The sequence below is a fragment of the Ambystoma mexicanum genome, chromosome 4p, assembly GCF_040938575.1.
Source record: "Ambystoma mexicanum isolate Mex_15411 chromosome 4p, UKY_AmexF1_1, whole genome shotgun sequence".
NCBI lineage: Eukaryota > Metazoa > Chordata > Amphibia > Caudata > Ambystomatidae > Ambystoma > Ambystoma mexicanum.
The window spans coordinates 1,187,624,142-1,187,643,422 of record NC_090927.1 but is presented as its reverse complement, the minus strand read 5'-3'; the positions used below and the strand labels follow the sequence as shown (position 1 = coordinate 1,187,643,422).

General features: G+C 41.4%; 1 protein-coding gene and 1 long non-coding RNA gene across 7 annotated transcripts in view; both read right to left on the bottom strand.

The window, feature by feature from the left end:
* The window catches only part of STXBP5 (syntaxin binding protein 5), a 2,430,573-nt gene that overhangs the window by 879,027 nt on the left and 1,532,265 nt on the right, over positions 1 to 19,281 (bottom strand). The window lies entirely within an intron of this gene.
* On the bottom strand, positions 10,403 to 11,518 carry LOC138453720 (uncharacterized). Its single transcript, XR_011260505.1, has 3 exons — positions 11,389 to 11,518; positions 11,185 to 11,301; positions 10,403 to 10,848 (listed from the first exon to the last, which is right to left on the bottom strand). It is a non-coding gene; the product is annotated as an uncharacterized lncRNA (long non-coding RNA).

Here is a 19,281-nt window from a genome sequence, read left to right as displayed (position 1 = left end):
AATCACCAATACTAACTCACCCCCTCCTGCCTTCCTCAGAGCACCCTAAGAGGGTGGACTGTTTTTTCTGTCCCTGCACTTTAGTTCCATTGAGCCCTGGCCCGTATGACAAAGTGTACCCTTTAGACCTCGATGATCGCAATGTGTGTGGGAACTGAACACCCAATACATGCCTCTCTGAGCAAAATTTTCAAGTCAGGTACAGACAGGCACAGATAACAGAGTATTTCCAGGTGGGGCAATGTAAGCAGTAATGCTGTGATGTTTTCCAAAGGCTACATTCCATCCCTGCAAAATAAATAACGCAGTTAGCCTAATTGAGGTATCGACTCGTTTTCTTTTAAGTTAACATTCTATGCAACCCTTTGCTAACACAGTACAAGCAAACTGAAATATGTATACATGTATTACACGGCCTGCAGTAGCAGCCGTGTAGTTATGGTTAAGTTGCTCAACCCAGAGGAAGAGCCCTTTTTGGGTGGCCTATAACTTTGTGCCCCCTGGACGAATCCTCACCAAACTTTGCAAAAAAGGTATGTAGCCCCCTTGGGCTGATTCTGTTCAAAGAGGTTTCATCCATGGGGGCAAAATTATAGGGGGGTCCTAAAATGCGTGGGTTCCCTCATAGATGCAATGGAAACATAATTTTGCTCACACCTACAGTGCAAACCGCTGGACAGATTTACACCAAATTTGCGACAGGAGCAGCAGCTTGGTCCCGAAAGTGTGCTTTTGCAAATTTGGTGAAAATCTGTCCAGTAGTTTTTTTTAAAATGACCATAAAGTAGGTCACAAAAAATTAGTGATATCTATGTTCGGTCCGCGGACACACTTCCCTGTTTGCTACGCGGACAGGGTCCTGATTGGCTGGTCGATGCGCGTCGTGTCTGCCGAAATTGGACGTGTTCGCTGATTGGGTGGTTGAGAGCGTGTGGTGCGTCAGATTTTCTGGGGACGCCTGGCATCTTGTATTCGCGGACATACGCGGACAGCGCAGTGAAACTTGGTGGAAAAATACTATTTATTCAAGTGTGTTGGCGTGTAAGACTGTTTGGGGAGGGTGAGGGAGTAAGAGTAAGAGATGGGTTAAATGTTGTATTTATTTAGGTGGCAGGCACCCCTGTTGTGTTCGTTCTGACCGCGGACAATACGGGTGTCCTGGAATGTTCGTAAATAAACGAAATGGGGGTGTCCAGAGGACACTACACCTGTCCGTACTGTTCGCAGGCAAGTTGAAATTCTTCTAAGAACACTCATATTGTTCGCGGACATTAAAAGTGCCCATATGGCATAGTTAAAATGTTTGATTCTATGGGTGTGGTCTATGGGTGTGATATGCTGCGGTGGTTGTGGCCAGGGCCTAGAGTCTTCGGTGCATGGGCGTACGGCCATGCACCCAAGACTCTAGGCCCTTGCCACAACCACCGCAGCATATCACACCCATAGTGGCTTATAAGTTTGGCACCCATGAACACATTTATAAGCAACAAAGTTATAAGCTAGTATGGGTGCGATATGCTGTGGTGGTTGTGGGCAGGGCCAATGGCCATGCACCCAAGACTAAATTTATAAGCACTGAAGTTATAAGCCACCGTGGGAGAGATATGCTGTAGTGGTTGTGGCTAGGGCCTAGAGTCTTGGGTGCATGGCCAAGACCAAATTTATAAGCACCGAAGTTATAAGCCACTATGGGTGTGATTTGCTGCGATGGTTGTACTTATTATAATATACTTACTGTTTGGTTTAGTAACTGGAGTACATATATTACTTGTTAATTTCTGTGATAAAAGAAAAGATCATGTTAGTATTGGTAGTTTGTAACGACTTATAACATTGAATAATCGACATTTTTTTATTTTTTTGACCCTCATATTTCATAGATTACAAACCAGTGTACTGTGCAATTTGCTCAGTTTCTGCGTTTGTTGCTAAAATCATTGGGTCTGTGGAAAAAAAAAATCCATGTTGGATTAAAAAAAAAAACTTTTTTTGTTATGCTATAGTCTTTGTTTGTTTGTTTTCAGTGCTCACTTGTTGTTTCTGGCTAATGTTCTATATGTTGGTTTGTTGCAGATTTGTGGAGCAGTTAGATACCTGTTGGCATATTCTAACTGTTTTTTTTGTTATAATGAAGTGGTATTGATTTATCTGTCTGGTTATTGAAAATCTTGAGGCAGTTAGATACCAGTTGGCGTATTCTAACTGTATATTTTTTTTTATATAATTTAGTGTTATTCATTTATCTGTTTAGTTGTTGTAGAATCTTGGGGCAGTTAGATACTTGTTGGCATATTCTAACAGTTTATAGTTTTTTTAATTGAAGTTTTGTTAATGTTTAAGTACAGATTAGTTAATAAATTTTGGTTTTAAGAAGATTAAATATGTGTTTGTAAGATTTGCTGGTAATCTCTGCTTTAGAGAAATGGTACTATCATTACATTCGAACCATCCACCTTTTTTTTTTAATATATGCAGTATAGTGACCTGCATTGGTTGTGGCTCATGTGTGGTAGATTAACTCCTATTGTTGTGAAGGTTTTCTTACCAAGTGATACTTGACCATGTGTGAATCCAGTCAGCTTGCAGTTGTTTTTGGTATCATCTGCATTGTAGCGTAGAAGCATTAGTATTACGTATTTACTATGTGTTTTTTATTAGTAAGGTGGAGCGATTATCCGAATGGCAGGTAGTACATAATCTACCATGGTTTGCATTTTGTACAAGTTGCTGAAATGGAACGGATTCACAATTGGGTATGGATACATACACAAAGCGCTCATTGGGGATTTGTTCCTGTGTCACATTGTTGCAGAGAGTGCATGTATGTTTCCACATGTATGAAATTTGGAAGATTTCATTTATAGGTATGTTTTTGTTTTCCTGTTTTACATTACTTGTAGTAGGTACATTAGAAATTCTTGTGGATCTTCCTTTGAGTTTATAGTGAATTTCAGCATTCCAGCACAGTAGTCCAATTGTTGTCTTATTCCATGAACACTAGACGTGTTGTTAGGATTGTTTGTTGCATTTCTATGAGGTACTAACATTTGCTAACACAATTGGTCTGTACTGTGTAAGTAAATGTTGTCAACAATTGGTGGTAATTGAAATAGAATATTCATTGCTACATTTGCGTAGCAACTTACACCAGTTATATTCGAAAATTTAAATGGACCAGATAAGTCTGTGCCTAAGTCATTTTTTCGGAATGTGTGTTGTTTCTTTGAAGAAGTACTTGAGTTACTTTGAGTAATAGGTTCTTCTTTGGTTGTGGTAATTGATGAAGTATTAGTTTCTTTTACTCTCTTTGGTGGATTTGCAGTGACATTCCTGTTGCATTTCTGTTTGATTTAGTTTTCTTTTACAACGTTTTACTTTTTGTGGAACAGGATATGGTTTTAGATGGGGGGTGTATAGGGAACGAAGTCTATTATATTCTAAAATGCAAGGAATATCAGCGTTTACTTTACTTGCATCAAATTTGATTAGAAATAGACCGTCAAGTGTACGTAAGCGTGATAGTGCTACGTAGCTCATGCCTTCTTTAAAGACTGTTACCAATATCTATCAATGCTTTATCTCGGGTAAGACCTTGTGATTTATGAATGGTGACTGCGTATGCAAGAGTTAGAGAAAATTGTTCTCTGCGTACATACATGTCTTTGAAGAGAAGGAATCAAGCTGTTGAGCGTCCTATCCTTTTCACTTCTGAAAGTTTGTCAAAGAGAATATTGACAAACTGAATGTTGTTGTCACATGGGAATGTTTGAAAGCCAACAACTGTACCCAGTGATCCATTAACTAGTCCTTGATCCATGTCAAGGTTACATTTAAGCATTACTCTGCAATTTAAGGATAATTTTAATATTTTTTCCAACCCAGCTGTGTTGGAGATTGAATTTTCTAAACTATTTAGTCGTGTTGTGGCTTGCTCACACATAGGTAGTGTCATACCATGTACGTCTAGTTTGTCTGTGGCGCTAATTTCAATTATTGGTTGCATTTCTTTTTTCAACATTGTTTCATTGAATTTGGAACAGCTTGCAAGAGTTGGCATTAAGGCCATACAATTTATATTTTTGTGTGCCAATTGTTTCATAACATCCATAGCACATGCATTATCACCATAAAGTGCATGAATGTGCCGGGTTTTCAATATTGTTTGTGCTTCTTGAGATAGTATACCAACTCTAATACTTTTAAAGATGTTGGCATAAGTGAGATCTGCAGATTGCCGCATGTTTTCCGTTAATTCTCTGTATTGGAAATGTTGCCAAAGGTTGACATTTCCTATGCTGCCAACAGTTTTACGACAGAGTTTGTGTCCTAAGGTTTTAAAAATAGGCTCACCTTTCACTGGTGTCAATTGAAGATCTCCGAAAGCAATAATGTGTTTTCCTCCAAAGAGCTCTTTGTAGTTTATTTTGAGTACTTCTTGTAATCGGAGGTGAATCAAAGCCAACATTAGGTTGGGGAATATGCTCACTTCATCTATTAGTAGCATTTTCATTTGTTTTAATACTCTGCGTAGTTCCATTGCAGCTTCTGTAGAAAGTTTGTAATAGTCTAATTTGTTTTGCTGTTCTATTGGCAGGAGTAGTAATCGGTGTAATGTGACACCGCCTATGTTGTAGGCAGCTAAACCTGTGGGGGCAGTTTGTTGTTTGTCAATTGTTGAAGGAATTTGCTGATGATTTTTGATTAAGAATGTTTTGCCAGAACCAGCTTCACCACTGACGTACAGTAGTATAGGTTTGTAATTTTGGCAGGTGCATTCTTTATTTTCATGTTGTACACCATGTGCAATTTCTTTTCTTACTTCTTGAAAAAAGTCTTCTTTATCTTCATACTGACACATGGTGTTTTCTACTTCCGTCATAGCTAATTCTGCCTCATTTGCTATTAGTGGCTGTCCCAGTGGTTCTTGGCTTCCTGTTACAGAAGGTTGACTACTGTCAGGAGTGTCCTTATCTAGTTGGGCCTTCGTGTTGCTGTTCATTGTGCAACATTGTTTTGTAGTGTGTAAAGTTTACATCGGTTATAGTGCTTTCATTTGCTTTGAAAGCATCTTTGTAGGAGTCATAGTAATCTAGTATTTCTTCTTCTTTTCTCCAAGGTTTAAAGAGTTGTAGCAGGGACATGTAATATTAGTTCTTTATGTTGAGGAGTCTTTAATGACAATTTCATATGATTAATTAAACTTGGTTTGGTGAGATTTACTAAGCTGCCTTCACAATTTGTCACTCTGTATCTACCTTTTTTTTCATCGGGTTTTATATTTTTGTATTTGAAGTTTTGGGCTATGTGGTATAGACACATGGTTTCCAACGTGGTACTTCTGTTTGGGTAGCATGTGTCCAGCAAATTGTTTTCAAAATGTCTTGGCTGTTGGGATCATTTTTGGCTATTGTTTTTAGGTCGTCGTAGGATTTGAGAACTCTTTCTAGATTTAGCAGGACCGAGACTTAGCCATACTATATTTTCAGATTTTCCATACAAAGCAGTACCGATTAAACAATCTGCTGCTTCATAGGAGCCACATTCTCTATGGGAGAGCATTTGTATGCCCAAGCTGTACAATTTCTGAGACAGTGTTTTGTCTGATGACCGGTCATTCCAAAGGTCTTGAAGCTCTGTTTTTTCTGCTTTGGTTAAGTACGCTGTAACATATCGTGCAAATACAGTGGAATTGTCTGCAATGTACTGCACATCTATGTTTGCATTCCATAAGAGGGCAATGACTGCATTGTAATCATTGATATATTTTTCTTCTGTTCTTTTTATGTAATATGTATTTTTAGGTGATTTACCTTTAACACTATGTCTAACTGAAGACATGAAGTTGCTTACTTGACCTGTTTCTGTAACTGGTCTAGGGAAAATAAAGCAGCATTTGGTGTAGTATTTCCCTTTGTATTTGTATCGAAAATATTTGCCACATTTGTGTCTTTAAAATTGTAAAATGTGTGCATGAAGATCACCATTTGTTGCTTCCAATGGAATTTCACAAGTGACATTTTTCGATAAACTGTAACACAGAGGCATCATTGTCTTGACCAAATTTAGGAGCATCTTTAATCCATATAAGCATGTGGATATGTGGTGCTCCTCTGGCTTGGTATTCTTTTCTCCAAAAGAAGTGTTGCGCTTCTCCGAGGGGAGGAACAGTTTTATTACAAATAAAGTGTAGCATAGCAATGAAGCGATGATGAAAATATCTAGAAACATTAACAGGATCTAGAGATCAAAGTTCTCCAGGTATTAGTATATCTATGTTTGTTTTTTTTTTGTTCGATATGCGTAGGAAATCATGTAAATCTTCCTATGCATATTCTGCACAACTTAATGTAACAAACCAAGTGGGTGGGCCAAGGTTTCTTATCATACAACGTACATCTCCATGACGTCGGAACCAGTACTCTTTAGTACCACGCATGTTTGCTAATAGATTTGTAATACTTGATTGTAAAACCTCATCTTTTTCTTGCACTTTTTGTAATAATTGTGTAGCTGACATATTTTGAAAGTGGGTTCCTGATTTTAATGTGTGTGCAACTGCGTAACATAGAGTTGCTAGTTCACTTTCAAAGAATAGGTAGAATATGTATTCCACATTTTGTCTAAATCTGGGATATTCAGAATACATCTTTAACGAGCGGTATTCTGATGCTGTTATTTGAATAGGTCTATCATCGTACCTTCCTCCTTTGCCAGTAGGAAAGAGTAGAGGAAAAGCATGTGCTTCTATACTTTTTTCCCATATGCTGATTGGTGATCCTTTTGTTTGTCGCATTTGGTACGTTTCTAGTGCATCTTCTACGGTGTCATTAGAGTGCAATGGATGAATTGTATAATGGTCTAAAGTATTGGATACTGTAGCAGGATCCAGAAGCTCAAATTGACCAGTTTCTGGTGACTCTTGAATTATTTCAGTGGTTTCCTTCAAGTTTTCTTCAATGTTAATTTCTTTGTAGTATTCATTATTGTCTTTTAGATATTGCAAGGCTTGTCTAACTTTATGTAAGTCTACCAGTTGTTGCCAATTTTTTTTGTCTTTTGTAGGTACACCATTTGCTAAGATAATTAAAGATTGCTCCATTGGACGTTGCATTCCCAGAGTGTGCACATTTTGTTTTAGATCTAATGGTAAATACACTACTTTGCCACGAATGCCTTTCACCAATTCAGAGGGAGGTAATTTTTCTATTTTTGGTTGAAGGCGTATTATTGCTTGAAAGGGGTGCACTGTTTGAATTATGATGCTCTCATATAAATTGAGTTGTTGTAGGGGTTTTGGTAGTGGGAATAATTCCAAATTATTTGTGATAGCACGTGAAGGAGTTTGGTTGTTGTCAAGTTTTATAGTGCAGTAACTGCAAAGTATTAAGGGGTCAGTTATTTCGTATTTGTTTTCTGCTACAAGGTAGAGAGCTAATTCAAACCATTTAGAATCTTCATTGTCTTCTATTTTGTATGTTACGTCTACAGTTGGTTTTACCTTTATAAAAAGTTCTGCAGCAACATACACACACATGGTTTGGTACTTCAGCAGATGTACTTTTAAATTTCAGTATTTCTTTTTTGTATGTGTGTAGTAGAAGGTTGCCATGCGTAGAATTGTTGCTAGTCTGTTGTAAAGCTATTGCGTTTTGTAAGTGGCTTTCACTTCCAAAATATTTTTTCTGCATATAGTCGATTTCTTCAAGTAGGTCTTTGGCTGTACCATGTAGAAGAATGTTATTTAAATTGGCTAGTGCTAAAGCAGGACTTTTAGCATAGTACAGTTTATAGACTAGATTTCTTATAGTTGAATGATGTGTTGATATGATGGAAAGAGTTTTGCAAATAGGTCATGAAATGCAGGCTAATGAATGTCCTTGTAGTCCTGTGTACTTGCGCACTGGACAGGTATCCATATTTTGCAGTAGTTTCATTTTGATTTTGTCTTTGCCTTTCACATACTGATTGAGGAATTGGTGTAAAGACTTCAAAGATTTTTTGGGAATGTTACACATTTGTATACTTGACGTTCTGGTTCAGTTGAATGGAGAGGTAATTCTAAGTTTTCTGGGGATATTTTTGTAAGCTGTATTTCTTGTTCCATTATGGTATTATTAACTTTTTCATAACCTCGTCCACTGCTATGTATGGCAATTGTATTTGTTTGCTTTTGTTTGTATGCTTCTTCATTGAAATAGGGTTCTGTGCTTGTGGTGTGACTCCACTCACCTCCACAGATATTTAAGTTATTTTTGTTGACCTTTCGTTTATTGAGAAGTCTTTTTTGTAATTTAGTCATTAGTTTTGTTAGTGGTTTCATTTTGTTTGACACTAAAATAAATAACTTTCTTTTGGGAAGGATTGCACTGTCTATCAAAGCTTCTAAGATTAATTTTCTACGGTAGGTTTTAAGGGTTGTGCATGATTTCTCTCCTGTTTTTATAAGATTTTGAAGGACTATGTGGCGGAACATTTTTGCTAAAATACTTTTTTTGGTATGCTTATTTGGCACTATATCAAGATTTATAGGAACAGTTTGAGAAGTAGTGGTAGCTGAATTCTTGTTCATCGTTTTGTTTTGTTTGACATTTTGATAGAGGAGGCAAAGTTTCTGTACTTGAAGTGTGTTTTGTTTCGCTAAATGACTATTAGCTGTTTTGCTTGAACTTCTTGTACAAATTCTGCTAGAGATAGATGCTTATTTTGGACACTTCTATTTTCATTTGCTCTACTTCTCCGTTGCTTTTTACGGACTTGATTTTTGGTAGGCATTCTTTAGGGTCTGTTGAATAAAATAAAGAAGGTATGGGTTGGGGTGTTCTGCAATGTATGTGGGCATGAGTGTTTGAGTATGATGATAAAGATGTGTGATTGTGCATTGGGCAGCTACAACTAGTTGGGATGGGTATTCTTGAATTTATGTGCTACTAAACTGGGGTTCAGATGACCGTAGAAAGTAAGCTAGAGGTGAGCAGAAGCACAATTAGTAAATCTAATGGTATCAAATTAAAACAGTTCTTTGTTCTATAATATTAAAAATCTAGGGGCTGAGATGTCATTTGTGCATCGAAAAATGGGGATTTGTGCCCCATTCTGCTTGCAAATCCCTGTTTAACAAATGGGGATTTGTGGACAGAATGGTGCACAATTTGTTTTTAGGCGTAGAAATACCATGAATGAACCCCACAGTGTGTTTGAGTTAAAATTACAAATATTATGGAGGTATTTAACCTACTTTTTTTGTGGAATGAGCAGGTTTCTTCTGAGTTGTTGTTTGTACTTCAGATTCTGCTGCTGCTTTTCAGGAGAGTGGTCTTCACTGCAATTGTAAAGGAAAGAAATTAGTAATTTTGTGCGTTTATAGCACTGATGTTAATTTAGACATTGATTTTTATGTTTTTGTACAAGTATTCTTGTATGATATCTAAACATAGTGTGTGCATGCAATTTCGTTTGACTATGTGCAGTCTTTATATTTTACTTTAAATATGTTAGTTCAACATGCTTTGCAAATGTGTGTGTAAAAAGAAATTAAATAGCAGATCGGTTTGGAAAGTGACAGTTGATTATAACAGATGGGAAAAATGACAGTAAGTTCATTTTATAGGTTATACAGGTTAAAAGACAGTTAATCTGTTTATATGCATTTATAAAATAATTGTACATGTACTATACAGAAAATATGCATACCTGTAGTTTGTGTTCATGCATATGGATATGCATGCAGCTGCAAGTAGAAATCTTGGAGACTTGTAGAGTAGTTCTTGTAGTAGGTGCTTTCCAAATTATATGACACTCGTCCTTAGAGTGATTAATAGTACATTTGAAGTGCTGATGTATGATGATGGAGTTAGATGTAGAGGTCTTGGATGTGATTGGTGGATGGTTGTGTGACTGCTTAGCTGTATCCAATGAGGGAATGGCACAGAGAGTGAAGTGGAAATGGTAGAAGGGCTGTCCATGTTACGATATGTCCGCGGACATCGCATGTTACATATGGGGATTTTGGGGTGGGGAGGCATGCAAATGAGAATGAGCAGAGCAAGGGATTGGTCAGTAAAGTTTAGTGGGTGTGTTGTGTCAGGAGAGAGTTTGTCAGAAAGTATTTTTCCTGAGAGAAGAACAGATATCTATGGCTGTGTGTTTCAGAAAACAGATTGTCTGGATTTTGCGAGACTCGTGGATACGTTGGTTGAAGGTGCATGCAGAAAGCTGTGGAGTAGCTGCAGATCTTGGATTCCCCCATGTGGAAGTGCACTGGCATGGAGTGCGTGGAATGAAGTGGCTGGACTTGCTACCTCTCTGTGCTACTTTGGAGACAGAGCATCATCCAGACATAATGATAATTAATTGTGGAGGGAATAGTTTAGGGAGAAAAGTGAAAAACAGATGGACTACCCCTCTCTTTTAGTCTTGTATGGATCTTACGTGAGAGTTAAAGGCAACCTAACTATGTCATTAGTTAGGAAGTCGCAGGCGGAGAAAAATTGCACTAATCACTCCAACTTGTAACAAAGGTTCTGTCTCTTTAATAGTTGTAAAACATCTTTAAAAAGCATTTTTAAATTGATACTCAATCATATCACTCATTCTACATACATCTCATCTAACAGGGGAGTTTTAAAGTGAATATAAATCTTTGTAGGCATAACATTTCAGTTTGAATATGCATTTTTGACATGGGAAAAAAACATTTGATTTTCCTTAAACAGTCGACATATGTTTCGGCCCGTTATGATATACCACTTTTGTCAGCAGTGGTCACCAGACTAAGTATAAGGCCATCTTCAGGACACCAATTGCTTTGTAGTTGATCAATCTTGATCCCCTTTTAGTACATACACACGTCTGTAAAAGAATTTTTTCACACATCAGTATACGTATATTAATCTTGTGTAAGACTCTGCTGTAAGACATTTGTTTTTTTAAAAACGACAGAACAAGTTGCGTATCTCCACTTTGACTAAATTTAAGAGCGATGGCTAGTTTTATGTTATACTAAACCTGCCTTAACCCCACTAAGTCCATATTGTGCTATTTAGACTATTGAGAATACTTAGACAAACGGTGTCACTAACTGTACAACTACCCTCGTCTCAGGTTTTTGTCACTTAATGGAAAACCCTACACTTTAACTTGTCTTTTAACATTTTTTAAAAATTACTAAATATTAAAAACACTTACATGTCCACATCTTGTATTTATGTGACTAGAATTCTGCGGTTTATCTCGCTGTCTGAGCTTGTTGTACTCAAAAATTCTCGCGAAGGTAACTTAAGTTGCGCTCTGTGATGTTGGTGCCTGTAGTTAATTAAAACAACTGTTTAGAAATGGCACCTGTGGTTAATTCTAGACCACTATTTGAACATACCACAATTTGTCGCTGACCTCTTAGATGATATGAGGAGAAATAATGACTTTCAGTTTGGCATCAGCTGTTTTTGCATAAATGGTCGTTAATGCCTTGGTTGAATGTTGCCAGGTGCCTTCTGGTGATTTAGGATGGACTGAAAGGCCGTGAATGGATTTGTTTCCTATGGCAATGGAAACAAAACATAATTAGCCTGACAGCATTTGAATGCATGATGAGCCAGTTGAAAAAATGCTTGTAAAGTTAAGCTCTAGTCGAGCTATGGGGCATGTTATTTTAACACATTTTTCTATTATTGTTTTAAAACTCATTGTTACAAGGCCTCAGCCCGTCAGTTTTTATGCCGTTGGTGTTAAATGCGCCCTGGAGCTGTTTGCAATCTCATCATGATTCATTACACATTGTTCGTGGCCGCGCTAGCCGACATGCTGTAAAATGCAGGCTTGTAAAGGAAAAAGTCCTTGCTTGGTTATTTAAACCTGTAGTGCCCTTTTAAATGATTACACTCCCAGGTTGTTTTATCTCGTACAAGTTCGAAAGGCAGGAATTGAGCTAATTACATTTTCATGTTAAAGTCACTGAAGTCGAGAGCATATTTTACCTTTTAGTCCGCAAAGGGCATGCGTTAGAAAGCTGACTTGTCTTCGGCATGGGCAGCACGGCTTAAAGTGAAACTAAGTCTGATTTTTATGGGGTCACATGATTCAGGGTTACCAACACGTGATCGCCGGTATATTATTACAAGCCTGAAGGATGATGGGACTGGTAGTTTAAAACAAAAAATGTGACCTAAATTCGTTTATTTTTTGTTCTTGTGATGCATTTCTGTGTGTTTTACGACATGGGCTTTGCTTGGATTTGCCTAATTTCAAAATATACGCTCCAATCACGTGGGCGCCGGAATATTATTACAAGCCTGCAGGGAGTTGGGACTGGTAGTTTAAAACAAAAAATGTGACCTAAATTCGTTTATTTTTTGTTATATTTCTATGTGTTTTGCGAAATGGGCTTTGCTTGGATTTGCCTAATTTGAATATGTGCGCTCAAATGGGTTGGGAAAACTCATTTAGGACTATCACTATGTGTAGCTTTAATAATACATCATCAGCCTCGAGGGCTAATTAGTCGATTTTATTTTCTATATTAGCACTGTAAGAACAGTTTTGGAATGTGCTTTTTAGATGGTGCTGTTTACCTGTTTCTATTAGGTATCCACCCTTCGGCATTGTTGATACGGAGTGGTAATACTACAGAGTGCTGTTTCTATCACCGTTAGTTCTAAGGGACAACGTTTCTATACTCATTTTTAAAGAAATGTGTTCCATTCTATGGCGATATTGAGGCCATGTTTCACAGTGTCAAGGTTGTATATCCATTTCTGCTCACATCTGGACAGGTTGAGGTCCATGTTGCCGCCCCTGGGGGATGGTTGGATCACTTGGATCACACACCAAAGTAGTTCTGTATATTTGTGCTGTTTACGAACATAATGAGCCACCAGGGGTTTATTGTCTATTTTATTTCGAATACAGGATTTGTGTTCGCAGATTCTTTGACGTACCTGTCGTTTGGTTTTGCCTATGTAAACTAAATCACATGGGCATTTAATGGCATATACCGCCCATTTGGTGAGGCAGTTAGTAAAGGTCTTCAAATGTATGGTGGTGTTACAAAGTTGAATGCTTTTCATTGTCATAGTCTGTGCGCATACTGAACAGTTGCCGCAACGATGATGACCTATCACCGGTGGTAAGCTCCACAGTTGGGTTTGAGTGGTGATTGCCCTTGGGGGTCTCGGGTATGTATGGACTATAAAGTCTTTGATATTGCGTTCTCTTTTGAATGCAAAACGGGGCATAGAGGGATTGAAATCTTCCGTTTTGATCATGTGCCAGTGTCTTTTAATGATTTTCCTGAGATGGCTACTGATAGGGCTGTATGTGCTTACACATGTGATTTTGTCTTCTTTGTTGCGTTGAATCGGTTCTAGGCATGTAGTTCTATTCATGTGTAATGCTCTTTTATATGCCTGTTGGACAGTTTTTTTGGGGTACCCTCTGTCTTGTAGCCTTTTTTTTAAAGATTTTCCATGCTGTTTATACATCTCTACTTGTGTGCAGTTCCTGCGTACGCGCAGAAATTGCCCATATGGCAAGCCTTCTTTCAAACCCAATGGGTGAAAGCTGTGGTAGTTAAGCAAAGTGTTTTTATCTGTCGGTTTTCTGTACAGACTAGTTGCTATGTCTCCTGTATTTGTTTTTTGTATTTGGAGGTCCAAAAATGGAATGGTGTGTAAGTCTGTGTGAATGGTGAACTGTATGTTGGGGTTTTGAGTGTTCAACCATTTATGAAAAAGTGCCAAATTGTCTGGTGTATCTCTCCATATCATATAGACATCATCTATATATCGTAGCCATGTTATGATTGATTTTGAGAAAGGATTTGCTAAATCAAAAATAGAATGTTGTTCCAGGTCGTCCATATATAGGTTGGCCAAATCTGGGGCGAAAGTTGCTCCCATGCTTGTGCCTTTAAGTTGATTGTAATAACGTCCGTTATACAGAAAGAAATTTTCAGTGAGGGCTAATCTAATGCATTCTAAAATAAATGCCGTTGGTACACTGTCAAGTGTGCTAGTGCGTCTATCTAAATACTTAGCCATCACTCTTAAACAATCGTTTTGTGGGATACTTGTGTACAGGCTTACCACATCCAAGGTAACCAAGATGTCTGTTGGATTTAGATGAAACATTTCTAAAGTCTTAAGCATACTGGTGGTATCTTTTACATACGACGTCATTTTAGACACAAAGGGTCTCAGAAACCAATCCGAATAGATAGAGAGGGGCTCTAGAATTGAATTGATGGCCGCTACGATTGGTCTGCCTGGAGGTGTTTTGTCGTTTTTGTGAATTTTGGGTATAATATAGAAAGCCGGGGTAGTAGGATGTAAATTGACTAAAAAATCTTTCTCCTCCGGATCTATCCAACCCTCTTCCATCGCATGTTTCATAAGACTGGCTATTTCATCTTGCAGCCTTGGTGTGGGGTCCTGTACCAGTGCCCTATATGAAGTATTGTCATTCAGATGTTTCATGACTTCTGTTTCATATGCATCTTTTCCCCATAGGACTATGGGAATAGTTTAGGACATTGTCTGGAATTTCTTTGCAATTTGCAATGAAAGAAGGACTTGGGAAGGTCATGGACAAGTTTCCAAATTCTCAAGTAATTTTTTCTCGGATTGCACAGATACAAATGTGGCTGCGTTCTTCTTCGTTTGGTCCACAAATGGAGAAAGGGAGGCGCAATGTCAATAAGGCTGTTTTTGCCTTTCTAAGAGATGTTGGCATGTCCTCATTTCACAATGAAAATATTATGTTTCATAGGACATACATTTTTCGCAGAGATGGAGTCCATCTTACTTATGCTGGCAATCAGATCTTTCTGAGAAATGTACAAAATGCACTGCAACCTTTTTTGGAATTTCAGCCATCCATTTTGCAGTAGGTGTTGACCATTTCAAGTTTTTCAAACACAAACAAACACCACCAAAAGGCTCAGGTGCAATGGTTATGATAGGGCAGCACCCCAAAATTTTAGATGTCCGCGAACTGTCCGCAGACTTCTAAAAAAATACGCAGGGCCCTGCTCCATTTATTTGCCACTTCTATCTTTAAACTGTGAAAGGCAGCTCTGAAAAGAGCCTTTTTTTGTGATTTTTGTTTATATATATATTTTTTTTTTTACACACGACACACTAGGAGAGGAGGGGAAAGGAGGGTAAGGGTGGGACACCAACCACAGGGATAAGAAAGGGCGGGTGGAGAGAGGAAGATGTAGGGTGGGCCTTACTTAGGTAGTGGGCAGGTCTTCTTGTGCTCTGAGACCGTAGTCTCAAAAGCACTACAAAGTCTCTCCCCCCTGCAGAGTACTGTGTCACAGCACATACACAAACTGTGACCCTCGAAAGGTAAGGGTCATCAGCATTGCGAATGGCCTGTGAGGCAGCTGGAGGGATACGCTCTCCCACAGGAGTGTTCCTTGTGGTGACAGGATCGGAAACATTTGTGATGTCATCTTTGATGTCCTGGGTGTTAATGTTAGCAGTGCACGGTGGCGCGAGTTATGGTTGCTTAGCTTACCATAACTGGCGAATTTCAGGGGTTTTTTGGTTTTACTTTGAACCATAACGTCCGTTTAATAAAGTTTTTTTACTGAAACTATGTGACTGTATATATATATATATATATATATATATATATATATATATAAAAAACTTTAACTAAAGTGCAGTTAAGTTGACCAGATTTAACACAAAACCCTTGAAATTTAGCAGGTGTGGTAATCCATGCCCAGCTTAACTCTGCATGCTCCCGTTGAGGCCCACCATAATGCCATTTTGCATGTCATTGTGAACCCCTTCTCTTACAATATGCATTTGCTCATGGGCTTTGCAACGGGAACTGGCCGATTTAAGCGTCATGACTTTCCACATCCGCAGAATTTCCAAGGGTTCGGTTGCATTAAATCTAGTCAATTTAACTGCACTAACTAAAGTTTGTTCAGTGAATGTCAAGGTTTATGTTGTACCATAGATTTCTTACGGGCCACTACCATGGCCTTCGGCTGTGGCTGATATCCATGTACCCCCAATATGTTTCTTTTGGACTCGCTAGGTGGCCATGGCTTTTGGCAGGGGCCACTATACATGCTGTGGCCACTATACACACACACCATTCTGACCAACTTTCAATTTTTGATTAATTGTTCTCAAACTTTCCAGTTTGGGAGACCGGGGTGGGGGAGGGCCTTGACAATCCCTTGGTTTAGAAAATGGCATCAAAATCCATTGAGCAAGTCAAAAGTTATTACCTTCTCTCAGCCTCACTGTTGCAGATGTCCAGCAGGGGCACACCAGACAAGAACGCCGTGGTAGCAGCGATAGCTCTGGTCGAATGGGCTCTCGGACGGCAAGGCAACGGCCGGTTTGCCAACCGATGACAGTGCATGATGCAGCCGGAGAGCCATCTGGAAATTGAAGCCTTCGAGAGAGACTTCCCTTTGTTCTGTTCACAGGTCCAAAGTTCACAAATAGCTGTGATGTCTTCCGAAAACTCTTTGTGCGGTCCACGTAGAACTTCAGCGCTCTAGCCACATCCAGCGAGTGCAAAGTCCTCTCGGCCGGCGACGAAGGCGACGGGAAGAAAACAGGTAACACCAAGGCCTCGTTGAGGTGGAAGTCCGACAGCACCTTGAGCATAAAAGGAGGGGTGCATCCTCAGCACCACCCTTGTGTCGTGAAAGGTCAAGTATGGAGGCTTGCAGGATAGGGCCTGGATCTCTCCCACTCGTGCGGAGGTGATGGCCACAGGAAACGCAGTCTTCCACGACAGGAACTTCAACGGTGCTGAATGCAGTGGCTCGAATGGCGCCCCCATGAGCCTGGTCAGCACCATGTTTAGCTCCCACGCCGGGGCAGGGGCCTTCACCGGTGGCAACGATCGGAACAGTCCCTTCATAAATTCCTTCACCAGGCGATGGGACCACAAGGACGCCCGTCCTGTGGTTCTGGTGTATCGGAAGATCGCAGCCAGATGTATCTTGATGGAGGCGTGAGCCAGTCCAGCCTTGGCCAGCGCCAGTAGGTACGGCAGCACTAGAGGGGCTGTAATCCGTAGAGGGTTAATCTTCTGTGCACGGCACCAGACAGAGAACCTCTTCCACTTATTTCCGTAGCACTTGAGGACGCCCTGGCCTTTGCAAGAACCTCTCTGCAGTTAGCCGGGATATCGTACCCTCCAAACTCTGTTGCTGCAGGAGCCAGGCCGGCAAGTTAAGCGACTCCGGGTCGTGATGAAGTATGGCGCCTCCTTCTCTGGAGAGAAGATCCGCGTCCGTCGGCAGCTTGACTGGTGGGGACGCTGACAAGTCCATAAGGTCCGGGAACCAGATCTGCCTCGGCCACGCCGGTGCGACGAGGATCATCCTGCACCGGGACCTCTTGAGCTGGTTGACGAGTCGGAGCAGCAACGGCAACAGAGGGTACGCATATAGGAACAGGCCGTCCCAGGGGAACGAGAAAGCATCGCCCATGCTCCTCGGCTGGGGGAACCTGATGGCGAACCTCTGGCACTTGGAGTTCGTCGCCGTCCCGAACAGGTCAATTAGCGGTTTCCCCCATCGTCGGAAGAGTCGATCCACTTGATCCTGACATAGTTCCCACTCGTGGCACGAGCGCAGCTCCCTGCTGAGTGAGTCGGCGATGGTGTTCTTTATCCCTGCCAGATGAAAGGGCACCAGAAACATCCCTTGGGCGACAGCCCAATGCCACAGATCCTGGGCTTCCTTGGAGAGGGCTGGGGATCTAGTTCCTCCCTGCTTCCAGATGTAGAACATTGTGGTGGTGTTGTCGGTGAAGATTCTCACCACCTTGCCCTTGAGGGACGGAAGAAAGGACCTGAGGGCCCAGAACACTGCTCGGAGCTCCAGGATGTTGATGTGGAGCGGCTTCTCCTCCGGGATCGAAAGGCCTCTCGCGTGAAGTTCTCCGGTGTGCGCTCCCCACCCTTCCAGGGAGGCATCTGTCGTCACCGTTATCTGGTGAGATGGGGTCTGAAAGTCTGTGCCTGCCGTCAGATGAGTGCGGGTGCCCCACCACCGGATCGCTCGTCGGAAGGTCTCGTTGAGCGGGATCCTGTCCTCGAAGCTGCCCGTCGCTTGGATCCAGCGGGCGTCGAGGAACTCTTGCAGAGGGCGCATCCGAAGCCTGCACAGGCGCACAAGATATATGCAGGAGGACATCATCACGAGAAGGGACTTGATGGACCTCACCCTGGCCACGTCCGTGGCCAGCAGACGCTGCACTTTGCCCAGGATGGCCTTTGTCCTTTCCTCCGACGGCGAGGCCAGACGCGCCACTGTGTCGAGCTTGGCTCCCAGAAACAGTGCGACTTGCAACGGGACCAGGTGGGATTTGGGAAAGTTGATGGAGAATCCCAGGTCCGTGAGAAGCTGGACGGTCTTCGCTGTGTGATATACGGCGAGCTCCCTTGTCCTTGCTCGGATGAGCCAGTCATCCAGGTAGGGGTAGACGTGGATCCCCTGCAGGCGCAGCTGTGCCGCCACCGGTGCAAGGCACTTGGTGAAAACCCTGGGTGCCGACTTCAATCCGCACGGGAGGGCCTTGAACTGGTAGTGCCATGCTTGGACCACGAACCTGAGGAACTTTCGGTGTCCTTTTAGAATGGGGATGTGGAAGTACGCATCCTCCAAATCCAACGACGACAGGAAATCGCCCTCCTCCAGCTGTCCCAGCATGTGCTGGAGGGTGACCATCTGGAACTTCTGTGCCTCGATGTATTTGTTCAGTCGTCGCAGGATGGGGCGCCATCCTCCTGTCTTCTTTTTCACGAGGAAGTACCTTGAGTATACTGCGGAGCCCCAGAGCCTCTTTGGGACGAGCTCGATGGCACCTTTTTTGAGCATCGCCCTTACCTCCAATAGCAGTTGAGGGACGTGATTTTCCTTCCTGGCCACGGGTGGAATGAGGGGGCACTTTTTTAGAAATTGGAGGGCGTGCCCCTGGGCCAGGGCATCCAGCACCCAACGCTTGGCAGAGATGGACTCCCACACGCTGATGAACTTCACCAGCCGGCCTCCCACCAGGATGCTTCGGTGGGGGCTCGACACCGCTGTCGGTTCAATCTTGCTTGGAAGACGCCTTGGCCTCCCTGGCGACAACAGCGGGGTCCACCCGACTTGCCTCGTCCTCTATAGGCTTCCTGCGACGAGGAGCGGGCAGCTTGGCAGTACGTAGAGGAGCCACCGCTGAATCCCTTGGAGGCACCCTGCTTGTCTCCGGTGCTCCGAAAGGACGGCCTTAGTTGCCAGAGAACGCCTAGGGCCTT